The sequence below is a fragment of the Cricetulus griseus genome, chromosome 5, assembly GCF_003668045.3.
Source record: "Cricetulus griseus strain 17A/GY chromosome 5, alternate assembly CriGri-PICRH-1.0, whole genome shotgun sequence".
Lineage (NCBI taxonomy): Eukaryota > Metazoa > Chordata > Mammalia > Rodentia > Cricetidae > Cricetulus > Cricetulus griseus.
This window is the reverse complement of record NC_048598.1, coordinates 66,637,978-66,648,873: the sequence shown is the minus strand read 5'-3', so window position 1 is coordinate 66,648,873 and position 10,896 is coordinate 66,637,978. Positions and strand designations below refer to the sequence as shown.

The 10,896-nt window shown below is 39.4% G+C and overlaps 1 pseudogene; it reads right to left on the bottom strand.

Moving 5' to 3' along the window:
- Window positions 1–496: 496 nt before the first annotated feature.
- LOC100761795 lies at window positions 497–1,686 on the bottom strand (annotated as a pseudogene).
- Window positions 1,687–10,896: the final 9,210 nt, after the last annotated feature.

Below are 10,896 nucleotides of genomic sequence, written 5' to 3'. Positions count from 1 at the left end.
GAATTTTTTAGAAGTAGTGACTGAAAACCAATTCACTACTTTTTAGGCCCATCACAAAATTGCAAGTTTAAAGTCAAATCCACTTTGTGCAGTAAGAAGCCCACAGATCCAGGTGTACAATAGAGCCGTGTGTCCCAAACATCAGTTCCAGGGTCAGCAAACTAGCTCCTGTGCATATTGGATTAGCTTGTGGAGTGTTTTCTGTGTGGCCCTGAGTTAAGGATGGTGTTTGTGTTTTTAAAACATTTAACAACAAAGGTACAGCAAAGAACCATCTGTGGCCTCTAAAGTTGCAACCATGCTGCTCAGGCTCTTCACAGAAAATATTTACAGACTTTGCTTTTCCCAGTGGTACTGAGTCTGTGATATGCAACTGTGAGGCCAAGATCCTGTGCATCTGATTCTTCCATGAGCAGTCTTAAAATTTGGGAAAGGGATGCTATTTTCCAGATTCTTTTCTTTCCATTTTTCTTTTCGTCACCATCAAAACTCATTCTTATTTGTCTTTCCATTGATTAGGAGAGCTTTTCTATTTTGCATGAATTAAGACAGCAATAGTTTTTGCACCAGTGGAATTTATTTGCTTTTTCCAAATACTTTCATTTGTTCTTTCATAGTAATAAAATTCAACACTTGGATAGGTTTTTATACCAGCTTCCTGGCATGTCTAGGAATAAGCTTGGCAGTCTACATCCCCAGGTTTCATTTTTCATTTGATCATCCTAGCCAGGAGTTTAAACTCTGGAGCAAATTTCTGGCAAGATCCACACCAAGAAGAATAGAAATCAACCACCCAGTGAGTTTTCTTTTGTAAGGTTTTGTTGTTGAAAATCTTGGATGTTAAATCTATGAACACTTGGGTAAAGCCCAAGACTCTAGATTCTCTGGTAATAAACAGCCATATTCCAGACACTTTAACTATGATGTAGATAATCTTTACTTGACTTTGAGGGTTAAAAGTGAATTTCAGAATATCTTTGAACATTTTCTTAGGTATAAAAAGAGTGATACTGTGGGCAGTCCACACTGCCCACACTGATCAGTGCACTTAATGTCCCAGCCATTCTTTTCCATTCTAGCATTAAGATCTGACAGGGATGATACCGTGGAGAGACTAGAAATCACTCCCCCAGGCATCATCATGCTTTCTTTCTTTAACTACCTCTTTATAAGTGGTGGGTGTAAGAGAGATCACTGAAGGGTTTTTAAGAACCTCTAGAAATTTAAGATCTGTTCAGTGGAGTGATGGCCTTCATACTCATAACCATTGGGGTGGTTGATACCAGTGTTGCTGGATAAGCCCTAATGTTATGTACATTCTGTAGAGTCCTTTATGAGCTGTACAACCTAATGCACCAACTTTAAGCTGATCATAGAGACACATTTATGCTCTTTGTAACTTTTACAATAGAGCTTGACATGATGGACAGATGGATACCAAATGGCAAAGAAGTCAATAAAGCGTGTTGTGTTTCTCTGTGACTATCAGAGAAATTTAGAGGCTGAAGTGTGGTGATGTGGGAATTAACACTTTCTTTGGCAATTGAAAATATATAACACTTGGAATCTTCCTTCTGTGATGAATTTCATATTCTTGGTTCCTTGTCCTTTAAATGTTGTTAGAAAGACTAAAAACATAGAGATCGCTACAGTTTCTGGTGCAGAGGAGCAGTCAAACATTCCAATTCAGGATAATTTGAATTTTCAACCCCCCAACAAAATACATGAGTCAGTGATTATATAACAATTGATCCCCTCATTTGTTTGCTAAAAGACATGCAAATTGTCAAATTTGTGGTAGAGAGTAAGGGAATTAAGAACAAGGCACAGAAAATTTCAGTGGGTTACCCAAACTCACACTGCTATCATAGCCAGTTCCAGAAGGATGCCCTCATGAAACATGGTTGCAGATATCATAGAGTTCATGGCTCATTAGCCATGAAACCTGAAGGATGTTCAGCTATGATTCACTTGAAATTCATGTGCCATCCTCATGGAAGGTTCTGGTATTCATGGTAATGTATGATGAATTAATGGGGTTCTAAGTATACTACTTGGCTAAATATCTGGGGACTCTCTGGTCAAAGAAAGCTATGGCAATCACACAAGAGACCCAGGCTCAGACTTTAGCAGTGTGAAGGGATTCTCAGTGATTTGTGGGAAAATTACTAGATACCTGGCTTGAGAGTTTGTGTTTATGCCACAGAGAAATGGATAGAGAGGAGAGAGAGAAAGAAGAAAATAAAGTGAAAGGGGAGATAAATAGATGGATAGAGATAAAGAGGAATATAATGTGAAGAGAGGGAGGATGAATGAAAAACAAGAACAGAGAGAAAGATGGAAAGAAAAAGAGAGAATGGAGAAAAAGAAATGAGAAGAAAGAAAAGATGGGCACAGAAAGGTGAAGGAGGAAGAGGAGGAAAGAGACAAAAAGGGGAGAGAAAAATAGGAAGAGAAGCAAAAAGAAAAAGATGAAGAGAGAGAAAATGGAATAAACAGAAAAAGATGAGAGAGATAATGGGGAAGTTACGGGGAGAATGTACAAAAGTGAGAAGGAGATAGAGAAAAAGGGGGAGAAAGTGGGAAGAGAAAAGTGAATAAAAGAGGGAAGAGGGAAACACACACACACACAGAGAGAGGGAGAGAGAGAGAGAGAGAGAGAGAGAGAGAGAGAGAGAGAGAGAGAGAGAACACCCAGTGCTTTGGCTTTTGGAATGTCAGTAAGCAACTCTTTGGATACGTGGATTTCAGAAAGGTGAAATCAGTTAAAAAGGAGGCATTTAGAGTAGACATTAATCCAAGAAGAGTGGTGTCTTCCTAGGAAAGAAAGTAAAGTGTCCCAGATAAACAATACAGCAAAACATCCACAGCACACAGAAAGAAGGCAGCTATTGGCACAAGGAGAAGCTTCAGAAAGAATCAAAGGTGTTCATGCCTTGACTCATAATTTCACTTCAGGTCCCTGAGGCTAGAACATATGCTATTGAGGATGGAGAGATGGCTCAGCAGTTAAGAACACTTGCTGCCCCTACAGAGGAGTGGAGATTGGTTTCCAGCACCAATGTCAGGAGATTCACAACTACCAACAACTCCAGTTCCAGGGGATCTGACACCCTCTTCTGGTCTCCTCATGTATCTGCACTCATGTGAACATACACTCACAGACATAAACCCTGCTGTTTTTCTATCAGCTTGATGAAAACTAGGGTCCACTTGGAATTGGGAACCCCAATTGAGGAAATATCTTCATCAAATTGGCCTGTGCGAGGGGGAATTTTTTTGCTTGATATGGGAGGACCCATCTTACTTTGGGTGGTACTAGTCCTGGGCTGGTAGTACTAGGTTATATAAGAAAGAAGACTAAGGAAGCCATGGGAAGCAAGCCAGTAAATAGTGACTGTCCTTGTTCTCTTTCTCAGTTCCTTCCTTGGGTTCCTGCCCTGATTTCCCTTCATCATTGACTATTAGCTATAAGATGAAATAAACCCTTTCTTCTTCAAATTGCTTTTGGTCAGGGTGTTTTTCACAGAAATAGAAAGCAAGCCAGGATACACACATGCACATAAAAATGAAAAAGCAGAAGTGTCTTACAGACTTTGATGATCCCCTGTGGAAGGCCTCACTATCCTTGGGGAGTGGGTGGGGGTGGATTGGGGAGCTCAGTGCGGAGCTCAGTGGGGGGCATGGGAGGATGGGAGAGGGAACTTGGATTGATTTGTAAAATAAGATTGTTTCTAAAATTAAAATAACTATAACTCTCCCCCCCCCCAAAAAAAAGAAGTGTCCAATGTCGAAGAAATCACCTACTTTGTGGTTTTGTTATGTAATTCTTAGCTGGCTAGTCTAACATTAAAAGCAACATTTCAATGGTGTGTCCTTACCTTAATATGGAACTGAGTGAGGGGGTGTGCCTTTATGTCCCTACAAAAATAGAGCAGCCGTAATGCAGGATGCTTCATGGGCACAAGTGGAAGAGACAATGAACTTAAGGCTCAGCAAAGGACATGCTGACAGCTGGACAACGTTACCCTATAGTGCCAGTGCCTACTGCATCAAATGGACAGCCAAAGACTCTCCAAATGTTTTTTTTTTCCTTTGTGTCCTACAAAATGGTAATAGAAGAAAGCAGAACTCGGGGCAGCAGGAAGAATGGGCTATGTACAATATGGTGGCACAAACCAGGAAAGACCTATGAATGTCACATGTGCCTAAGGAGATTCTAAAATATTCCCCCTTTTAAAATCTCTCTGTGTGTATGTGTGTGTTCATATGGATCATATGCATTTCCCGGTATATGTGTGCCTGGTGCACACGGGGGTCGTACAGAGGACAACTTTATTTGTCAGTGGCAGCATTGTACTTTGTTTCATACAGTCTTGTCTCTGTCACTGTGTTTGCCAGGCATGCTGTCCCACAAGCTTCCAGAGATTCCCTGTCTCTGCCTTCCATTTCAGTGATGGAAGTTACACGAAAGTGCTACTGTGCCTGGCTTTGTGTAGATTATAGTGATTCATAATTGGGTCTTCACACTTGTAAGGAAAGTGTGGACCATCTTCTCAGCCCCTAAAGTCTCTTAATATGGGGTTTTCAGGAATCTGAGTGCTTATGCTTCTGCATGGGCAACTGGTAAAAATGAAGCAGAAAACTGAGCTGCGATAGTGATATTAGTGTCCTACATGTCTGGAAGCGGGGCCAGGCTTAGGGTGGCCCAGGTCCACACCTTAGACCCTGAGCAGGCACTGAAAGATTAACTAATGGGAAAGGTTAAAGAGATTTTCTTAAGAATAGAAATGGAGGACTTCAAAGAGTAAATTAAGAAGACACAATCACTTACCAGGGTGATTAAGGAAGTTCTAATTAAAAGGACTCTGTAATTAGAAGTGCCTTGGAGATGGTTTATTGAGAGAGAAATCTGGACTGTTACAGAGGCAGGAATTCCACAGGCAGGAATTCAATGGTGTGAATCACAAATGTATTCGTTGTAAGGCAAGCTATAGACTAGATAAAAGAAAGAAAAGGAAATAAAATTGGAGGATTAATAATAGGTAGAATAAAATCAGAAGGCTCAGAGGAGGACTGAGTTTAGCACTCTAGAGATGAAGGAGGAAAGAATTATGATTTGTTGGCTTTTCTGAGGTGGGCAGTGTGTGAAAACCAGATGAACTCTGAACAGGGTGAGTGACTTGTGAGAACATTGTATTCATGCTGGCAGGGTGCTGCTGCTGGTGGTAGGAGATGAATACAGAGACCCATTCTTCCTAGCTGAATTTATTTCATATCATTACTGTAAAGTCATATTTAAGAAGTGGCAGTATGTCATGAAGAGTACTGTTAGATTATGGTAAGTCTTGTTAAAAATTTCCATTCTGGCATTAGATGGGACAGGGAAGAAGGGGCTAAAAAATGTAAGAGCTGGAGGATGAGGAGGACTGCTGTGACATGTTGTCTTCTAGACACAAGACAGCCATTGCACACACGAAAAGCTAGGGTCACACACACAAAATCAAACCAATCAAAGTTCCAGCATTCAGGTGGAGGGGAATCCAAAAATCCCATCCTTAGTTGTGGAGCTCTTGGTAGTTGTGGCTGTTGCAGGAAAGAGGGTTAGTTTTTTTTTTTTTTTTTTTTTTTTTTTTTTTTGTCGCTGTTGGTAAAGACAGGATTCCCATGCCCTGGTGGATGGCCCCACACCCATGAACATATGATAACTGACAAGTGTGGACTAAAAAGATGTGTTATGAGGTTCTGAGAATAATTAGAAGGAGGTAGGAGGTGGTAAATATAATTAAAATATATTGTACACATTTATGGAATTTTCAGAGTCAATGAAACATTAGCACAAGGATCAAAATGCTTATAGGTAAATTTAACAAAAATGAAAGGATTTTCATACTGCAAAAGTTCAATTCTGCTGTTGTGTCTTAGCAGATAGATTGCACTCTAGCAAGAAAGGTAATGTTAAAAACTGAGAGCTTCCTTATTTAAATAAAGAGAAAACTTTTTGTCTGGTATCCTTTATCTAATAGAAGAGATGGAAGGAATGGAGACACATTGAATCCAGTCATGTCTTGGGAGAGAATGCAGCTTGCTAACTTCCAACTTTGAGGAGAGAGAGGGTGAGGTAATAGAGAAGATATATATATATATTGCATTTTTCATGAGAGTCTGAGAACCAGCTGAGGTGTGCTGCCTCCTAGAAAGAAAGAACAGATTCTGTGACAAAGACAAGAGCACTCATCCTCAGTTTACCCAAAGAAACAGAAGTGAAGAGTGGCAATCATTCTAAGCTGAATGCATTCATAGAAAGGAAGACAGCAAGTCAACCCTCCAGAGGAAATGTCAAATGTCTTCCCTCAGCTGTGGTTGCTGCTTAAAAGTATTTATTTATCTTAATTAAGAAATCTTGAGTTGGGCCTGGAATGATGGCTCAGCAATTTTTTTATTTGTTTTGTTTTGCTTTCAAGACAGTTTCTCTATGTAACAGCTCTAGCTGTCATGGAACTCTCTCTGTAGACCAGTCTAGTCTTGAACTCACAGAGATCCACCTGCCTCTGCCTCCAAAGTGCTGGGAGTAAAGGTGTGCACCACCACTACCTAGCAATGGTTCAGCAGTTTAAGAGTGCTTGCTGCTCTTGCAGAGGGTTAGACCAGGTTCACCCTTGTTGTGTGGCTCACAGCTAGCTGTAACTCCAGACCCAGGGTATGTGACACACGATTCTGGCTTTCACATTCACATACCTGCACACATGTACAAATGTGTATGTATACACAATAATAGAATAAAATATTAAAAATAAAAACCTGAATAAAATTCCATCATGGAGGTATCTCATGCCTTGTGAAAATGCTTTCACTCTGATATATCACTGAGGACACTGCTTCAAATCTCATCTTTCATGGTAGAAGCATACCAGCTATTACAATATTGATGTGCATTTGTAACCCTTATTCAATACCCACTACCCAAGCCATGTGCAAAGAACTCCATGCCAGGGTCTCTTATTTCTTCCCCTAGGACATGACTTGACTGAAAATCATTACTCGATATAGCAAGGTCTCTGTTTTTAAGCTATGGCTTTGCTCCAGCCTACCCTGTCCAATTCATTAAGCATTCACAATTTGTTATGGTCTAATTTGATATCTGTGACCTTGATAATCCACTCTGACCTTAAAGCAACACTGGAGAGGGCAGGATTTATTTGGCTTCCACTTCCAGGTCACAGTCTATCATTTAGGGAATTTGCGGATTCAAGCGTGAACTTGGATCAGAAACCGTGGAAGAATGTTACTTGCTGTATCTTTCTGGCTCATGCTAGCTGTTTTTCTTAATATACTCTAGGTCTTCCTTCCTAGGGAATGTTAAATTGAGCTATCTCATACCAATTTATAATCAAGGGAGTCCCCTACAAACACACCCACAGTCTGATTTTGGCAGTATCTCATTTGAGACTCACCTTTCAGGTGATATTAGTCTATGTCAAGTTGACAGTTGAGAATAGATAAACCATAGACCCTTTTTTTTTTCTGTTTGCCTCTCAGGTGTTTAATGGAGAGCCTTGCATGACATGCCATGTTGAGTAACTATTAATGGAGGAACTCAGTTCTGACACTGCAGTGTTTAGAGGAAAAGACTTGGGGTAGAAGAATGTTAGAGAAGGACATGCTGTTGCTCTATAGATCTGTCCTTAAGGCTTTTCTCTGACTTCACAATGTAGCACACATCACTGGCCCCACCCCATCCCTGACTCTCTCTGCATTTATTCTACTCTTTAATGCCCTTTAAACTTTTTCCTTTGAGTTACTCAATTGTGGGTATGTATGTGTGTGTGCGCATTTGTGTGTGTGGTGTGGGTGCATATATGTATTTATGTGTGTTTGGAGGCCAGAGGCCAATCTTAGTTTTCATTCTTCAGGTGTCATCCACCTGTTTTTGGAGATAGGATCTCTTACTGGCTTGGAACATTGCCAAGTAGGCTAATCTGGCTAACCAGCAAGGACTAGAGACCTGATGGTTATACCTCCCCAGCACTGATTTTACAAACACTTGCTATAATACCTAGCTTTTTAATGTAATTTGTGGGAGATTGACTTCAGTTTCTCATGTTGGTGAGGCAAGCACTTTACTACCAAGATATCTACACAGGCCACGAATACTTTCTTTTTCCATTTCCCTTGATTCCAGGCACAACAGATGTGGTTGAAAATGTATTTGTGTTGAAGAATCAAAATCCCAGACAACAGAGAAACTCACAGAATAGATCACCCACAGCAAGATCCTTACTAAGTAAGAACAGCTATGCTATGATAACTAAGTAGGAGTAATCATTTCTCATGACAGGACCAATTGTCATACCAATTATCTGGTAGACCAAGTGACACAGGTCTACCAGAGCACAGCCTAATTACAGCTGTTAGATTAGATGTACCAGCTATATATCCTGAGTCTTTGTTCTCTTCTATAAAACTCTCAAAGTTCCCGTCAGTCCCAGAAACACAGAGCTGGAGTCACTGAGCCTTTTTTAAATCAATTCTTCATGTGCCAACTTAACTAAAACTCCTTTTTGTCCCTTCACAATTACTCTGTCTCTGATTGAAATACTGGGACTGATGCCTGAGCCTAATCATTTGAAATATTTTATTTGTGTGTGTGTGTGTGTGTGTGTGTGTGTGTGTGTGTGTGTGTGTGTGTGTGTGTAAACCAGAAGAGGGCTTTGAATCCCCTATAGATTGAGTTACAGGTGTTGTGAGCCATTAGCTCTGTGTCCTGAGTGAGAACTAAACAGTAAGTGCTGAGCCCTTTACCACTCTCCAGCCCCTGTTGGAACTCTTGAATTGGGATTTTTGCCCCTACAAACTCAGTAACCAAAATATAACTAAGAATTTTGGAGGATGCAAGTTTTACAGTTTAAACAATTTAAAAGCAAAATTTACAGTTACTAAGAAAAATTTGAAAAAACAAATTTTGTGTTCTACACAGCGATCCAAAACTTTCTGACTCTGGACAAGCTCCCAGAATGGGGTATGTTCTATGTATGTATGTGCGTGCGTGTGTGTGTGTGTGTGTGTGTGTGTGTGTGTGTGTGTGTGTGTGTGTGTGTATGTATGTATGTATGTATGTATGTAATGTATGTACATGTCCTCATCCTCATCCTCTTCTTTTTATTCTTATTCTTTTCTTCTCGGTGTCTCTGACACTCTGATAATCTTCTCTGAATCTCTGATTCTCTCCAGTCTGCCCCAGGCTTGCTGGTTGTTCTTGATTGAATAGGGAGCTATCTCTAAGCTTCAGTACTTTGGCCCTCTTCACAGATACATTTAGTAAGGCTGTAGCTAAATATTAAATAAAAAAATCACCGGAAATTCTGTGTACAAGTAATGAGTATCTGTTAATCAAAAGCAAAAAGAGCACAAAATAAAATGAAATTCTTAGATATGAATCCAACAATATCTGAGACATTTCTATTAAAAAAGTACAAAAGAGGGGAATTCTCAATAAAGATATAAATTAGGAGAAATATACTATGTCTGTATAGTGAAAAATACAATATGTTTAAGATGTAGGTTCTCACAAACTGATCTACAGATTCAATACTATTTCAATTAAAGCCCATTGGAATTGTTTCTGATATTAATAAGATATTTTTAAAATTTGTATGAAAAGAGGAATATCTAATGATAACTAAAGTGATATTGCAAAGAAATAAAGTTAAAGGACATATATTCTTCACTCTAAGACTTAGGGGGGCTTTCAACTGTAATATAACTGCAGAATTCAAGACAGGGAAGTGGGATAGGAAGACTGGGTATACACATAAATGAACTGAATAAAAAGTGCAGAAATAGACACTTAGAAATAGGGTCACATTGATTTTTGACAAAGGTTTAAAGGAAATTCAAGAGTGAAAGAAGGTTTTTTTTTTTCCTTCTTTTTTTCCCTTCCCAAGAAATTACATTGGAACAACCAGGGAAGCAGATATAGAAAAAAAAACCCTAAGGCTATAATTCAGACCTGTGCAAAATTAATTCAAAATGGATTATGAGTATAAATGAAAGTATAAAACTGTAAAACCTTTTGAATAAAACATAAGAGAAAAATCTTTGTGAACTTAGGTTAAGGAAAGAGTTCTATGATAAAACCACCAAAATTATAACTCATAAAATAAAAACTGATAATTTTGACATCATTAAGGTAAGACATTCTTGCTCTGCAAAGATACTTGTTAAGTGGTAAGAAACATAAATTACTTAGAAACTAAAGGGAACGTGTGTTTTCCTTATCTGCTTTAGTGAAAAAATTTACAGGAATAATGTGCATGTATGTGTGTGTGCAAGCATGTGTGTGCACATGTGTGTGTAAGTGCTCTAGCATGAGCATATGCATGCGGAGACCAGAGGTCTACCTTGAGTATCTTCCTCTATTTCTCTCTACTCTTCTTGCTGAGATGGAGTCTAGGGTTTTCCATTTCAATTAGACTGGCTGGCTAGAGAGTTCCTGAGATCCACTTATTCCTGCCTACCAGCACCAGAGTTACAGCTGTGTGTTATTGGACCTGGCATTTATAAGGGCTTTGAGGATATGACTTTTTCTTTTCAAGCTTACACAGGAAGCACCCCATTAGTAAGTGAGCCAACTCCCAAATCTCACTTTACTTTTTAAGACAGGGTCTTTTAGTGAACCTCAAGCCCATTTGTTTAGCTAATGACCCCCAAGGATCCTCTGGGTTTTGACCTTTTAACATTCATACTACTGCCCTGTTCTGTACCCTGCTCTTTATGTATTGGGGATTGAAATCAAGTCCCATGTTTGAATGGCAAATGTGTTAATCTCTGAGCTATCTTCCCAGCCCTGAACGAATATCTTGAAATGTTAGCAGTTAAAAATAAAATAAGATCAAA